This window comes from Rhinolophus sinicus, chromosome 16, assembly GCF_057876585.1.
Source record: "Rhinolophus sinicus isolate RSI-liver-muscle chromosome 16, RSI-T2T, whole genome shotgun sequence".
NCBI classification, from domain to species: domain Eukaryota; kingdom Metazoa; phylum Chordata; class Mammalia; order Chiroptera; family Rhinolophidae; genus Rhinolophus; species Rhinolophus sinicus.
This window is the reverse complement of record NC_142516.1, coordinates 135,711,507-135,726,717: the sequence shown is the minus strand read 5'-3', so window position 1 is coordinate 135,726,717 and position 15,211 is coordinate 135,711,507. Positions and strand designations below refer to the sequence as shown.

Here is a 15,211-nt window from a genome sequence, read left to right as displayed (position 1 = left end):
GAGGAGCAGGGTGACGACATGGCCTTCACTAGCTGGATATTTGAAGGTGAAAGCAATACTCTTCCAGTTCTACAGAAGCATCAATTTTTGCAAATGGGACTTGTGTAATTTTAAATATGTTCAGAATCCTAAAAATGCCAAAAAGTTCAGCTTAATCGGAGGGAAGCGATAATAAAAATTGTCTATGACATTCACACAAAAGTTATTCTTCTTACCCGGTTCTCTAAAGAGTACTGATCTAGACTTAGGTAGAAAGACAGCAAGGATCAGATTGCCTTGTTTTAAAATCCCACCATGTGAACATCAGAATTGGATGTCTAAGAATTATCTGAACACAGAGGTGTTCTGCTAAGAGAAGAAACTCTTAGGGCCTGAAATGCACTGAACTCTTCCCTAACTGTTGTTAATTTTTAAAAATTAATGGTGTTTAAAAAAAAAAAGATTTCACAAAAGAAAAAAAAAATTCATGGTGTTTAGTTTGTCACTGTAATTAAATTTCACTGAAAACCTGAAAATATAGTATCTTTTTATTCATTTCAAACAATATGGCAATATTTTCAGTAATAATGTTTGCTTGCATATATGGTCAGTATCTTTTCTACCAAATAGCAAGTTATTTCTGACAAATAAAAACACCAACACACCTTAAAGTTGTTCAAGTCTCAGGCCTGACTAACTTCATTCAAATTAGAATTTAGAAACAAGAGGTCTTTTCAAAAACTCACAGAAGAAACATGCCTTTTAATAATGCATCTCGGAATGTAATAAAACATACGTTTTAAAGGTGGAGTTTAATGTGGCTGCCCCTTTTAAAAAGAAAAGACACCAGGAGCTTCCACTGACCAGATAAAATTCCTTTTTATCTATAACAAAATTCATGTTGTTGTTTGTGCTACAAGTGCCTATCTAGGAAATAAAGCCACTTTAAAAGATAAAAATAAGTTCCACCAAAGACATATAAAAGAAAAAACTTAAAAATACTAAACCAAAATAATATATTTGATTTTTAGAAGGTTTTTTAAAATCATATATTTGAATGTAAGGATGTACAAAGTAAAAAGCCAATTCTTCAATCTCCTTTAAGCCTTTAACTCTAAAGTTATTCCAAAACGGTACCCAATTTGTTATTTAAGACCGCTTTCATTTATTTTTAGGCCTTTGGTAATGCTTTTCACACAAGGTTGCTCTTTTCTAATAAAGTATTCTATGTCGAGAACCCAGAAGTTAAATTCCTTTGCTACCTTAAAGGACAGAATAATGGCAATAAGTTTCCAGACGGTGGTGATACATGAAGCAGAGGAGGCCCCTAGTGGTGAAGCCACCTCTCCAATTTGGCTTTGTAGATTTTATAAGACGGCTTCAACACACGAGGGCAAAATCAATAGGTAATAAAGTCTACCTGAGCTTTGCTTCTCTAATAACCTCTATTAGCCCTAAAATATAGTAGGGCTATCATTTAGAACCCCAAGGTCCTTTCATCAGGAATATTTTTTCTTTAAGAAAAAGGTTGTGACCTGAAGAATAACTCCATTACGTTCTGTATTTCAACTCAACAAATATTTATTAAGCCCTGACACCCTGCCAGGCACTGAGCTGGACATGGAGAGTAAATAGGAGCGATAAACACCCTCACGGTGGGCCCTTTTACTTCTTTTTGATGTAATAGCATTACATTAAGGACAGAGCTACAACCATATGAAGATTGGGAAGTACAATTCATCATCAGATGACCCTATGATGGATTCTTACCAACAGGAAAAAACGATATATTGCCCAGAGCAACCTGAAAGTGTCAGCTCCTCATTTTCAAATACAGTCTGAGGTGTTTCAACAGATGATGGTTGAAAAAATAAATGAAAGTTAAGATTGCAAAGAAGAAGGAATTTTCAATTTAAAAAATTATGTTGAAACATGCCAGAGTTGGGGAGTCCTAAAAGTAAAGAAAGATAAAAGACAAGAGACAACATTGATGAAGCACTTATTGTGTCCACAGGACTAAATTCCTAAATGTTATTTCATTCTGCCTAACATCTCCATAAGGTAAGGAATATTATTGGCATTTTACCAAGTAGGAAACCCAGGCTGCAAAAGGGTAACTGACTTGCCCATGGTCATACAGCTAATAAGTGCGAGAGGCCACTTGGAGCCCAGGTACCTGGGATGGCAAAGCAAATGCATAGTGAGTCCAAATGTCGAGACTTTGCTTTGAACCCCATCAATACAGTTTGCAAACAGACATGAGATTTGGAACACTAAGATGAACAGAATTATAGCATCTCACTATTATATAACTTAGAGTACAGATAGTATGGTAGTGTAACGCAGAAGGGAGTGCCCTACAATGGGTATGGCCCATCTCTTGCTTTCCAGGAATTGACATTCTCAGGGTACACAACGGACGATCCCATAACTTATTGTGCACATATTCAGATCCCTTGTTATGACTAAGGCTTTGCATTTTTGCTTTATGCTCCTATTTCCAAGTTTCAAAGACTTTTCTCCTTCCAATTAGCAACATGACAGCACCACACGGGGCTTATTAATATTCACTGCTGCAAGTAACAGTACGATAATTATGACTTTCTTGTATGAACAATGTTCACGAAAATCCAAGCAATCTGGTAGAATTTCATTTACATTTCTAGTAAAAATATGTGAAAGAACAGTTAATTATCTTTATTATCGAGACCCATCTAGTGACATTTCAGTAAAAACTACTCCAAGGCTTTGAAATCAGAATAAAAGTGGAATTTGCAAAATAACTATCATTTATTAGTGTCCCCAAGGCTCACTGTTTCAGTATGTACAGTGCTATTCAAATCTTTTCCTCTCCCATTACTCTTTCTCTGCTCATCGATGAAATGATAACTTCAAAATTGTTGACGGTAGTGCAGATGCAGGAAGTGTCTCGGAAACAACAACTTTGCCTGCTCTTTGTACAGCTTTCCTCCTCCTGCCCGCCCTTCAAACCCCCGGTACCCCCCAGAACATGCCCTCGAATAGCTTCTCTCCACTGGACGCACATAGCATTTCGTCAAGGCATCCTCGATCGCAACGACTATAGCCTGGGTCTGAGACAGAAGAGTATGCTGCCCACCGGCCACCCGCGGCACGCCTCCTCCACGGTCTCCATCACAACACAAATAACACACCTGTACCAGCAAAGTAGCCACGCGGGCACATGTCAGGGCTACTTCTTAGTGGGGGTAGGAGAAAGTCATTAAACAGCTAGACGCTACTAAAAAGGTTGGTGAAGCCAAAGTGACCCCCGGCGTGGCATCAGCCAGGACCCTCCCTGAAAACCTCCTCCGTGTCCCGCGCGTCCCCCTGAAGGCGCCGCGCCCTCCCGGGGCCGAGCAGCCCGAGCCCCGCGGCGCCGAGCCTCCACCCCGGCTGCTCACAGCTCCAGCAGGCAGGACAGCGGGAGGCCGGGCGCCGCACCATCCTCCCCGGCTGCAAGAGCCGCCCAGAGGTCGCGGGCTGGGGAGCGCAAATCATACCGACGCCCCCACGCGGCGCGCCACACCCTGCTGGCCGCGAACGGGACCCCACTCACCCCGAGGAGCCCCCCCGGGCTGCCCCGCCGGCTCCTGCTGCTCCCGCGCTGCTGAACTTTCCCTCCTGCGCGGCCGCCGCGGGCTCGGCTCCACCTCCCGCTCCAGCAGCCGCGGAGCCTCCGGGGACCCGGAGGGCGGGGAGCGGCGGCAGCGGGCGGGCTGAGTGGGGGCTGCGAGGCCGTGATCCCGGGCTGTGGCAGCCGGGAGGATCGCGCTTGCACGCGCCCACCCGCTTCCCCCAGAGCCCCTCTGCAGTGCGTCCCTCTGCCCGGTCAGAGCGGGGCGCCCTGGCCGAAGCCTGCCCCTCTCTGACGGGGACACGCTAGGAGACCAGGATCCCCTGCAGCTGGGAGGTTTTGCGTGTGACTGGTCACTGAGATCCGGAGAAGTTGAGGGAAGGGGTTAAGACACTGGTGTGCCCTGGGTGCCCCAGGAGAGGGGGTCGGGTGTCTATTCTCTTTCAGGGCCGAGTTCCCCAGACCCCTGCCCCCCCCACCCACCCTGTTTCCTTTGCCGTTACGGGGCTGCCCTCCCCTCCATGAGCCTACTTACTCACAAAAACTTTGTAAATTGGACTTTGGAGAATGAATTCTTTAGTCAGTCTTTGCGGCTCTGGTCAGTTACACGGTCTTTATGAGAGCTTTTATTTACAGCGAAGGTCAGAACCCGCTTAGCTCTGAGACCCCACCACTGTGGGAAAGTGATGTCTGCAGGGACCCCTGACGGCCACTGGAGGGCCTACGGGGAAGAAGAGGGGAAGGATGGAAAACAGGTAAGTGGGGTATTGAGTAATAAAAGCCACACACACACACACACACACACACACACACACACACACACAGGCACACACCCTCGGGGCTCACGAGTGCCTTTTATGTGGAAGTGCTGCAGCACTTCTCTCAGGGAGAGGGAATTTGGGAGTATCATGATCCCCAATTCTCACTGTATTGAAGGAGACTCAGGAGGAATCAGTGTTAGGCTGAAAGAGGTTCTCTCTCCACCCCTACAGATGCAACTTGTAAAGGCCCTTCAGCTGAACCGTAGCAGAACCAGAGGTAGTAACCAGTCCTATGATTCCTGGTGCTGTGCCCCTTCTACTGTTTGTCCATCAGAATACCCAAAGTTCCCATCTGGGAGATTGCAGGGTACCAGATTTTAGGTGGGTACAGGGTAGGAGTCCTGGAGGCAATAGGCAGTCCTGAAGCAGCCACTAAGCAATTATTTACCTGTGGGTAATATCCTGTAAGTAAACCTTGCTTCCTACCAACTCCCCAGCCCACCTGGTCCATCATCCTTCCAACCCAGGCTGCCCTGGGATCTCAGGTGGCTCTGTCCCCACCCCCACACCTCTGAGTGAGTTAATCATCCTTGTGACATGATTGGGGTTTAGGGAAGAGGAGAAGCTGGTGTTTACCAAATGAATGAAAAATACAACATCTATTCTGTTACCGCCGCCCAAAGTGTTTCCTGGTGATAGATGTCATAAATAGTTAATCCAGCATCCACATATATGTAGGTACAAGTCATTAGCCAAGCCTCCTCCATACAGTGTCTCACAGCAGCCTGGTGTGGCAAATCATATGACAATCCCCACTGTGCAGCTGGAGGGGCCACATGAAGGTTGGGGTTAGTGATGAGTTGTGTAAAGATTAGAGCCTACGCAATCAAGTACTCTTTGGGTACACAAGTAACCTCTTCAAAACCTTCCAACTGTCACCAAAACATTCCCACTCCTCCACGTATTATTGATAGGTGAGTTGTTAAAGCATTGATTTTCTTTCCTCCCTTGAGATATCCCCCATCTTTATGTTCCGTGATGTCTCCAGAATTTCTAAATAATAGGGTTTAAGTGAAGAATCTGGTTTGGAAGGGGGGCCAAGGACTTGAATAGAGGTGGCTGTACTGGCACATCAATGGACCCAAATTCTAGGCTCATGTGGACTGACTTGGGGAAGATGGAGGAGGCACCCCTGTTGCTACAATTGTCTCTATTCCTGTCATCTAGAAGAAAAAGGGAGATCAATCCTGAAGTAATCAATTACATTTCCTTTAGGGGCTGGTAATATACTTATCAAGGTACCTGAAGAAGTTTTCCAAACTTTTTCAGCTAGCATACAAATACTCATATATCAGCATAGCAATGTACATATCACTATGTGGCATATCAGTATACATCAATATATAACAAGAGGCATAAAGCCAATGCTAGCTAAGGGCTTGGTGCCTCTAGGTATGTCTTGACAATAATTAGTACATGAAAAAATAAGGGATTTGAAAAAGTGAAAACACTACAAAACTAAGTAATATCATAATGTGAAAAAACATTTCTCTGCACATACTACCCAGAAAGAAAGTTGACATTTCCATTGCTATTTAGTAGATATTATTTGGATTATCTTTTGGGGGCCATCATTCTGAAGCAGTGTCAGTCATCCTTAGTCTCCATCATTAGCAGAAACAGCAATGTATGAGGGGAAAAGACCAACCCCTTCCCTCTGCAGGTCCCACTCCGAAACGATGCCTAACAGAATTGAGACTGTGAAACCAGTGGAAAGATGGGTTCCTTTACACTTCAAAGACCAAAGGACCAGAAAAACTGGGTTGAACATCAAAGCCAGATGTTAAAAACCAATTTTTAAAACTTACTAGAAAGAAAAGGCATGTTTCCTACATGGATTTTAGCTTTTAGCTGCAGTGTTCTTATATAGTTACACATTTTTCATAAACATGATTTAGGAATCAGAATATGTGATTTGAATTTCCAAGCACATTATAAAGGCACCTTAATATGGTGCTGATAATGACCTTACTTATTTCCAGTAACTTCTATACATTCTCTCTTGCTAGTAGAGAATATATAGAAGTTATTGGAAATAAGTTAGGTCCTGATGCCAGAGTGATTTTATCCCCTTGGGGACAAAAGTTAGTCCATATAAAAATATATGCTAATAGTGGTTACCAGAGGGTAAGGGGGTGGGGGTGGGAGATGAGGGTAAGGGGGATCAAATATATGGTGATGGAAGGAGAACTGACTCTGGGTGGTGAACACACAATGGGATTTATAGATGATGTAATACAGAATTGTACACCTGAAATCTATGTAATTTTACTAACAATTGTCACCCCAATAAATTAAAAAATAAATAAGTAAATAAATAAAATGAAAGAGCAAAAATATATATATATATGCTAAACAATACATACAGTGTCAAACTTTTATACTTATAAAATGCGTAATATATTGCTTCTCGGCCTTTTGGCTAAGATCAAGTGTAAAATGCATAATATGTACATTATAACATATAGCGTTTAAAAACTTGTTTCAAATATGTACTGCATAGGTATTAAACTTTAAGTACAGAAATATTTCGCATAGGTCAAGATCAGACTTCTCAGCCTTACCAGGAGCCTTGAGAACTTTCACCCAGAGGTCCAGAAGCTGAGAGAGCAGTTGTGAAGCTCATTCATAAAACTTAATTATGAGACCCACTCAGGCAGTCACTTAAGTTGTGTTGACTCTTTACATAGCTCATAATCAGGCTTATCTGATATCTTAGATCACAGCAAATGTGCTGTGTAGTCAGAGGTAGCTCATTAGATGGGAGAGGTCTGTTGTACTAAAGCATAAAGACTTGCCAGACCGTACTACTGTGAGTGGTGAGTCATTGAGATAAGATCTAATTATATTCCATATAGTCTACTTCAGAAACCTTGAAAATAAGCAATATATTTCCAAATAGGTTTTCATTTAAAATGAGTAAAATAAATAATATTGGACCCAAAAAGGCAAACTTTGCTTTTCTTGAAAAAAAATCACATGTGTTAAAGACCTCATTCCATAAGCACTATAACTCAAATATAGTCAGGCTTAATTAATCTGTGTTGACTGAAGAAGGGATGCATTTAACTTCTTCTGGATGTTTTCCATTGACATCTTTAATTCTACACATCAAATCAATGAGTTGTTCATAATGTTTTCAATCTTACACTCTCCATTGTTCATATTGTTTCTCTCCAGGTCAATCCAGAAAGAGGACCAGGAGAAGATGTGCTCCCCTCATGGCATCCCAACTAAGCTCTGTCTCCAAATGACAGATGACTGGAGCAGTGCGACACTGTCAACAGTATAACTGAGATTTCACGTTAACATCCATCTAGTACAGCAAGTGCTTCATAGCTCAAGTTTTCCATTCTACTTCTGTGCACTCAACATTGCCACCCCCTTGTTTAAAGAAGGAAACAACAGGGTTAAAGAGGGAACTACAGAAGAACAAGAGCAGGGAAGCACCACTGTTTAATCCACATCTGCTCTGTATCTGCCTGTCAAAAATCCAGATACCTAAACACAGATCAGCTCAAAACTGTATCTTTTATTTCTACAGTAGTTGCACCAATTCACCTAGATGTACCCTAGCTCACCCAGGCCTTTCTTCTTTTTGAAAACCAGGAATACTGGTTTTCAAACATTTCCCTTGAGCAACCCAAGTCACTATGGTCTATAGAGAAAGGGTCCTCTAACTTTCACTCCAGTTTATTTTTTTTAACTCTGATGGATAGACTGTTTTAAATTATCATTATTTCCTTCCAAGCATTATTAGCATCTTTTTTGAGGGGGAAAAAAAAAAAAAAAAAAAAACTAGATCGTTTATCATTTAAGTCAATATTCGCAAAGTCTTGTTCTACTTTCAGGACTCACTCTGTGCTCTTTCACAGCTTTACATATACACAATGGTAAGATCTCCATTAATAAGAGAATATGTTTCAAAAACACACATTATTGTAAGAATCTTTATTGCTAACAGTAGAAATAGGATATATAAAGGTATATTGAAGGATGTTAGAACAGGGGAGCTACTGTATACAATATTAACACTGAACAGGGAAAATGGCCAAGTACAGTTGAAATCAATAGATCCAAACACAAGAAATGCCTAAAGGAGAAGCAGCAAGTGAGATACCACCAAAACAGAAACGAAAAAGACATAGAAAGGCAAAGATGATGCTGATGCGGGAAAACTAACCTGACCAATTTCAAACGGGTATTTCATTGCCTTTTTGCGTATGCATTTCAAACCTATGCAGGCAAAGGAGTCATCATGTATAAGCACACACATGTGTATCTGAGGGTGAACTTGGCCTTCCAAGTAGATGATGCCAGGATTGATTCCCTTGCTCTCGGAGGTAGATTTGGCTTTTTTGGAAACACAACCAGAAGATGTTTTAGTTAAACTGTTATTCATCCAACAACAGTATGTTAGGCAGTGAGTGTGTTCCAGGCACTGTGGGAACTACAGAAATGACTCCGCACAGGCCTTAACCTCAAGGAACTTGACTAGGAAAGACCCAACATGGTATTGTAGAAATTCAAAGGGCAAAATGGAAAGAGAGATCCCAGAGGCTGGCTTCGTGTTAGAAGTGGCTTTTCAGATAGATCTTCAAAGACGAGTAGGATTTCAATGGGCAGAGAAAATAGGAGGGTGGCACCCACGAAGCGTGATGCCTGACCAGTTGAAGGGAATGGGAAAGTGCTGCACTTTCCTGAAAATGGTGACCCACAATGACGCAAACATAGGGGATGTTTAGGGAGAAAAGTAAAAGTCTAACAAGTGGCCTGACAGGGGAAAAAAAAAATCTGCCTAAGACTGGGAGAAGGAAAGGTGAGGGATATGAATACATCCTGAAACTCCCTGAACCGGGCCAGAGGAAGACATGTTTAACACCAGTTCATGATTGTGGGGGGCTGGGAGGTGGAGGGGAGTTAAACTACTTTTGGGATTCCCCTATATTAAATTCTCTGAGACTTTGAAATGAAAAAAAATCATAATAAAACATACATAAATAAATAAATAGTGGTCTGAGCCTAGATTATGGGGGGTTTGAATGCCAGATAAGAAATGTATTCTATGAATTTCAGTGGGATGGGAATGTGTGTATGTGAGCAGGCGCTGTTAGCTGTCTAATCAACAGCTTTTCTTGCTTGCTGAAGAACCCTAATTTTATTCAGAGTCCATCTCCGTAAGGCCCTGAAAGGGTGGTAAACACGCCCCCAGCTCTGGGTGGGAGTGTGGGAATGAATCACAGTTGGTTTAGACTAACAAGAAAACCAATCTGAAAAAATGGCTGCACTTATGGTATCTGGAATACCCCAGAGGAGAGGTTGTGTTATCAATTAGAAATAGAGATGTAGAGCTCTGGATAGGCCAGGACCAGAGATAGAGAGAGAATGCTGAGTCTTCCCTGTAAAAACGTAATCATGTAAATGAGAATGAAAATATTAACTAAAGTGTCTCATGTGAAATAAGGTGGCGGAGAGCACAATTCTGGGAACATTTGAATTAACAGGACAAGGAAAAAGGGTTTTACAGAGCAAACTGGGAAGAAATGGGAGAAAGATAGGAAAACCAGTGGTGTGTCTGAGGAGCCAGGGAGCTTCAAGAGTTGGGTGATGGTTACAAACATAAAATTCTGTAGTGTCCATGGGTTTTTGTCAGGAAGCTACTGTAGCTGTAGATGAGCCATTACCAGCATTTCAGCAAGCCAACAGAAAAGGTGTATTTATTCACAATGGGACAGCATCTGCTAACTAGAAAAAAAAAAGTTTCTCTGTTTTTTACTAGAATCGTATAACATCTGTGCGCTGACATGTCACAATGGGCCCAAGCTGATTCGCTGCTGATGGCATCACAGGACTTTCTGGGGTGTGAATGGTGACCCTGTCACTGTGCACAGAGTATTTAGCACATTATCAGTCTTGGCCTAAAAACAACAGCCAGAGTGAAGTAGCCAGAGCAGTGAACAGGGCATAAGTGTCTATATAATTTTCTTATGGTTATTTTTTAGCATCACAACCATGTCAGTAATTCAAGCAATCAGGTAAATGTATTATATCCCTTTGATAATGGTGAATAGGATCAGAGATGAAATAGAAAAATAATGAGACTAGAAATGGAAAAAGTCGTTTTTGTTATAGGATCTTGAGGTCTTTCATCTGCAGACCAAGCTGTGTTCAAGGCCTGAGTTTGTCCTAAACAAATATGGTAGTCTGCTAGGATCCACAGCCCCACGAAGGAACAAAGTGTCCTATTGGACTTGCTGCCCTCAATCTGTATCCACCATGAGCATCTCCCTGCCAGCAGCTGTACCCTTTCCCCTCAGCACTTGCTTTTTACAGGCAGTTTCAAGGATTGGGCTTCGTTTTCTGGAGGAATGAGTCCTCCCCTGAGAACAACCTCTGCTTTGAAGCTTGGCTATCTGACGTGGGCCCTGATTGCTTCTCCTTTTGTTTTCCAGTTTCATTCCTTCACCTACAATACCACTCTCTAACCGAATCCAACCTTGACAATCCAAGCAAAATTAGTTTAGATTTCTGCACCCAAACTCCTGTTGCCCACTCCCACACCCCCTTAAAGAAACAGCAACATCACTCAGATCAAAGTTTTCTGTATCCCTTTGGGCATTGTGGGCAGGACTGCTAGCCAACTCTCAGAAGGGCTAACTCTTCCATTTGGTTAGTTCAAATAATAATAATGTTGTTATTATTATTATTACTACTATTATTAAGATTCTGGCTTTTACCATGTTCTAGGCACTGTTCTAAGCCATACATACATTTACATACTTCCCACACCCTATGAGGAAACTGAGGCTGAGAAATGTTATATGTCGTGTTTCCCCGAAAATAAGACCTAGCTGGACAACCAGCTCTAATGTGTTTTTTGGAGCGAAAACTAATATAAGACCCGGTCTTATTTTACTATAATATAAGACCAGGTCTTTACATAATATACTACAGCGTTAGAGCTGATTGTCTGGCTAGATCTTATTTTTGGGGAAACAGGGTAGCTTTCCCAACATCATATAACTAATAAGCCCTGGGGCCAGGATTCACACCCAGACCAGCTTTCTTTCCCCTTGGACACACGCCTGGGGTTCCCATGTCTTAGCCTGAGATAAAAGTTCAGATAACTAATGAAATCTTTCAAAGCAGCATGTCTACAGGGAAAAATAATGAAATAGGTTCTTTGTGGTAGAAAAGGTGGGAACCATTGATCTCTCCAATACTTCCCGGTAAGCACAAGGTAAATCCAAAATGGAGACCTGGCCCACCTGACTCACAAACAAGTGCTCTTCTGCTGTGCCACATGTGCTCTTCTAACATTCTAAATACAACTGATTGGAGTTTTTAGGAAGTGAAGTCAAGTATTACAGTGGAAAGTTAAACAAGATTTTAATTAATGGATCTGCTTCATCATTTGTTTTATCCTTTAGTCACATGATGCTATGTTTTGTACTCTGAGGTGACAATCAACATCATTTATGTACTCTCCACTTATTAAGCCAACAACTAGAGTCATACTAACAGTGTTTACCTAAGCAAATAGAGAAGCTTTTGTGTTTCTTTTCCTTCTCACAGAACAGATACTTCTTGTTCCTTTTTTTTTTTTTTTTCAACCAGCATCTTGGAAGACGACCAGTCCCAAGACTATAAACAGAGCTTCCCTCCAGATAGAGCTTTGATCGTGATTGGGCAGAGAAAGGTAGATGGCTCCCTCACTGATAAAGGGCTTTTTGAAGACTCTTACATAATTGCTGCTATGTGTTAGAGAATAATGCCCGGGAGAAGGGAGAGGGGGGATTACTGCTTATTGCTGTATGTACAGTTCTATTTTTTTCTTCAGAGTAATATTGTGATTACAGATAACATAAGAAAATAAATAATTGCACAATATTACATTGCAGATGAATTTCATCAAAGGAGAATTGGGCATTTGCCCTTTAACTTTTGGGTAATTGGCACGTATTGCCTCTTTCCCCAGGGAAGGAAGAGGCTGCTGGAGCCAACTCTTCCTAGGAAGTCTCTCAAAACTCAGCCAGCGTCAGCACTGGCTAGATTCCTCCTCTTCCAATCCTACCACCCAGCAACCCACTCTGGAAAAACTGGGAAATAACACCACATTTGGAAGTGGTTAAGATGTTGTCACACGTACACAGGAAAATGTTTCCCAGTCAGGGTTCCCTGCGGTCATCTCCTTCCAGAAGCCCTAGTGCAGCTCTGAATTTCTAGTTACAATTAACTGGAGATGAACTGTGGCTATGTCATTTTAGACTGGGGTGGGGTTAGGGTAAAGAGTTCCAAAGTCTATTTATATAATAAAAGCATACCTAGTCATAGCTTTTAGATTGTCTTTCTTCAAAGGGATAAGTCAGAGCCGGACAAATTGAGAGCCCAGCCAGGCAGCTTCTTAGAGTAACAGTCTATATGAGGAGACTAACATATCACTAAAATAAATCAGAACTATAGCCCCAGTTAGCCTGAGTGAAATGTAATTGGTCTCACTATGCTTGAAATAGATGACATTCTGGAATGGGCAAGCAAACACCCCCACACACACACACGCACCCCTAATTAATCTCCGTTGAGTATTTTGTCAATGTATATGTACAAAATAGTTATTAGTTGCCTTTAGCCAAAATTCTGAAAGCAAATAATGTATGGCATAACATTTACTAAAGTGAATGAGTTGTTCATTATCCAAAACTTTAAAACTTTTTATATACCTTCTATGATGTTGTCTGGTTCAGAAAAAAATCACAAAAAGAAATGAATGTACAAACAAGAACTGCAAAAAATGAAAAACAAATTCAAACAAATTTATCATCAGCCAATGAAGTAAATAAATAAGCGATTCTACCTCTATACAATGTTCATTACTGTACGTTAGTTTCTTCCCACTCCCACTAAATAAAGGCAAAGTGATTATTTAGAGATTAAAATTTGAGTGTTGTTGCATTACTATCTTGCTTAGGAGTGTGCAAATGAAAATCTAGCCAATGTCAGAACCACTCACTTTTTTCACCATCAAAAAAATGAAAGAAAAAAAAATGGTTTCTAACCCTTTGGAAAACAGTTTGGCAGTTTCTTTAAATGTTATACACATATCAATCATATGACCCAGTCATCTCATTCATAGATATTTATCCTAAAGAGAAGGAAATATATCTCCAAACAATTTGCACATAAATGTTCACAGCAGCATTGTAATAGCCAAAACTGAAAACAACACAAATATCCATCAACAGTTGAATGAAAAAAGAAGTTGTGGTCTGTCCATACAGTGGAATACTACTCAGAATAAAAAGGAATGAACTACTAAGACTCTCAGCAACATGGATGAATCTCAAAACAATTACGCTGAGTGAAAGAACTAGATCAAAAACAATACACTTATATAAATTCTAGAAAATGCAAACAAATCTGCAGTGACAAAGATCATTGATTGCTTGAGTAGGGGGTAGGCCGGAAGGGATAGAAAGGAAGAATTACAAAGGGGCATGAGAGACTTTTGGGGGTGATGGATATATTCACAGAGTTGATTGTAGTGACAGTGTTGTCAAAACTTAGTAATGTGACAACTCAGCCAATTGTACACTCCAAATATGTATACTTATTTGTATATTAATTGTACCTCTATAAAACTATTTTTAAAATTAATTTTAAAATTTACAAATGGGTCTCTGCGTTTGAAAGAACACATTCTGTATCTTGGTGTCGGTAAGAACCAGGAAGAACCTTTGATGCTGATATTTTTGTTCAATGGCTAAAACAAAAATTCTCCAAATATAGTAAGCATAAGAATATCTGAGATGCTCATTGAAATGCAGACTCTTGTGTTTCACCAGAGGTGTGCTGGAAAATGTTGAACAACTAGCTCTCGAAAAAAACAAAACAAAAGCAAAATAATGTAGGCATTGTATAATACATAAATATACATTTTGCTGATAAAAATGATGTGTAGTACAAAATTTACAAATAATAATGCAACATTCAATGTATTTAAATTTGTTTTTGTAAATTTCATAGTTAATTCATCCTTACAGAATGCTAACGTGATTTTTGCCAAACTCTTATCTCTAGCCAACCTATGGTTGCCATTGATGAAGATGTGTAGTTCTAACATGAATGTTGGTTGATTATTTCCATTTACATTAACGAGTAAAACAATAGTAAAACATCATTTATTAATGATCTGAGAGACTTCTTTGCTGAATTGAATAATAGCTTTTGAATATTGGAAGAGTATTTCCTCATATTTTATACTACTCACAATATAATGGCCATAGCTATGACACTTTAAAGTTTAATCTGCATTATTAACATTTTCTCCTCCACTTTCTTAAGTGTGGACAATCAATAAAACAAAACCCAATAAACCAAACACAGTTTCCATGGTGTAAATTTCCATGCTGTAAATGCTCCCACATGGCTGATTTCTAGCTACCCCTGAACACAGTAGCACACCATCACATTGTATTTCCACCATACAGACACAATGGACATAAATAATCTCAAGAACATAGATAATAGTAAAGCATAGAAAAGTCCATAGGAAGTGATGACTTTTGAGTATTTATTACTTTTGTTTTTAATATAATTTATTTAATGGTAAGCTTATATAATTTAATTTTTAATGATTTTTAGTAATGGGCTCATAAAATTCCTTAAAATTCAATAGTTGGCTCTCAGCCAATATAATTTGGTTTCTGCAAACCACTGCCTTCACCTCAGTCCTAAGGAATTAGAGCCTCTGAGATTGGGGCTCAGGAATTTGCATTTTTAATATCTCCCAAGATGATTCTGGTGTAAGATGGTGGTA

General features: G+C 40.4%; 1 protein-coding gene across 3 annotated transcripts in view; it reads right to left on the bottom strand.

The window, feature by feature from the left end:
- The window catches only part of CSGALNACT1 (chondroitin sulfate N-acetylgalactosaminyltransferase 1), a 299,127-nt gene extending 295,231 nt beyond the window's left edge, over positions 1 to 3,896 (bottom strand). For 2 of the 3 annotated variants that reach the window (XM_074329587.2, XM_074329583.2), the window contains exon 1: positions 3,557 to 3,870. The gene's annotated coding sequence lies outside the window, so the exon portion shown is untranslated. Of the gene's footprint in view, positions 1 to 3,556 lie in introns of all 3 variants that reach the window. The other variant, XM_019742117.3, reaches the window with a different exon arrangement.
- Between the last annotated feature and the right edge of the window lie 11,315 nt (positions 3,897 to 15,211).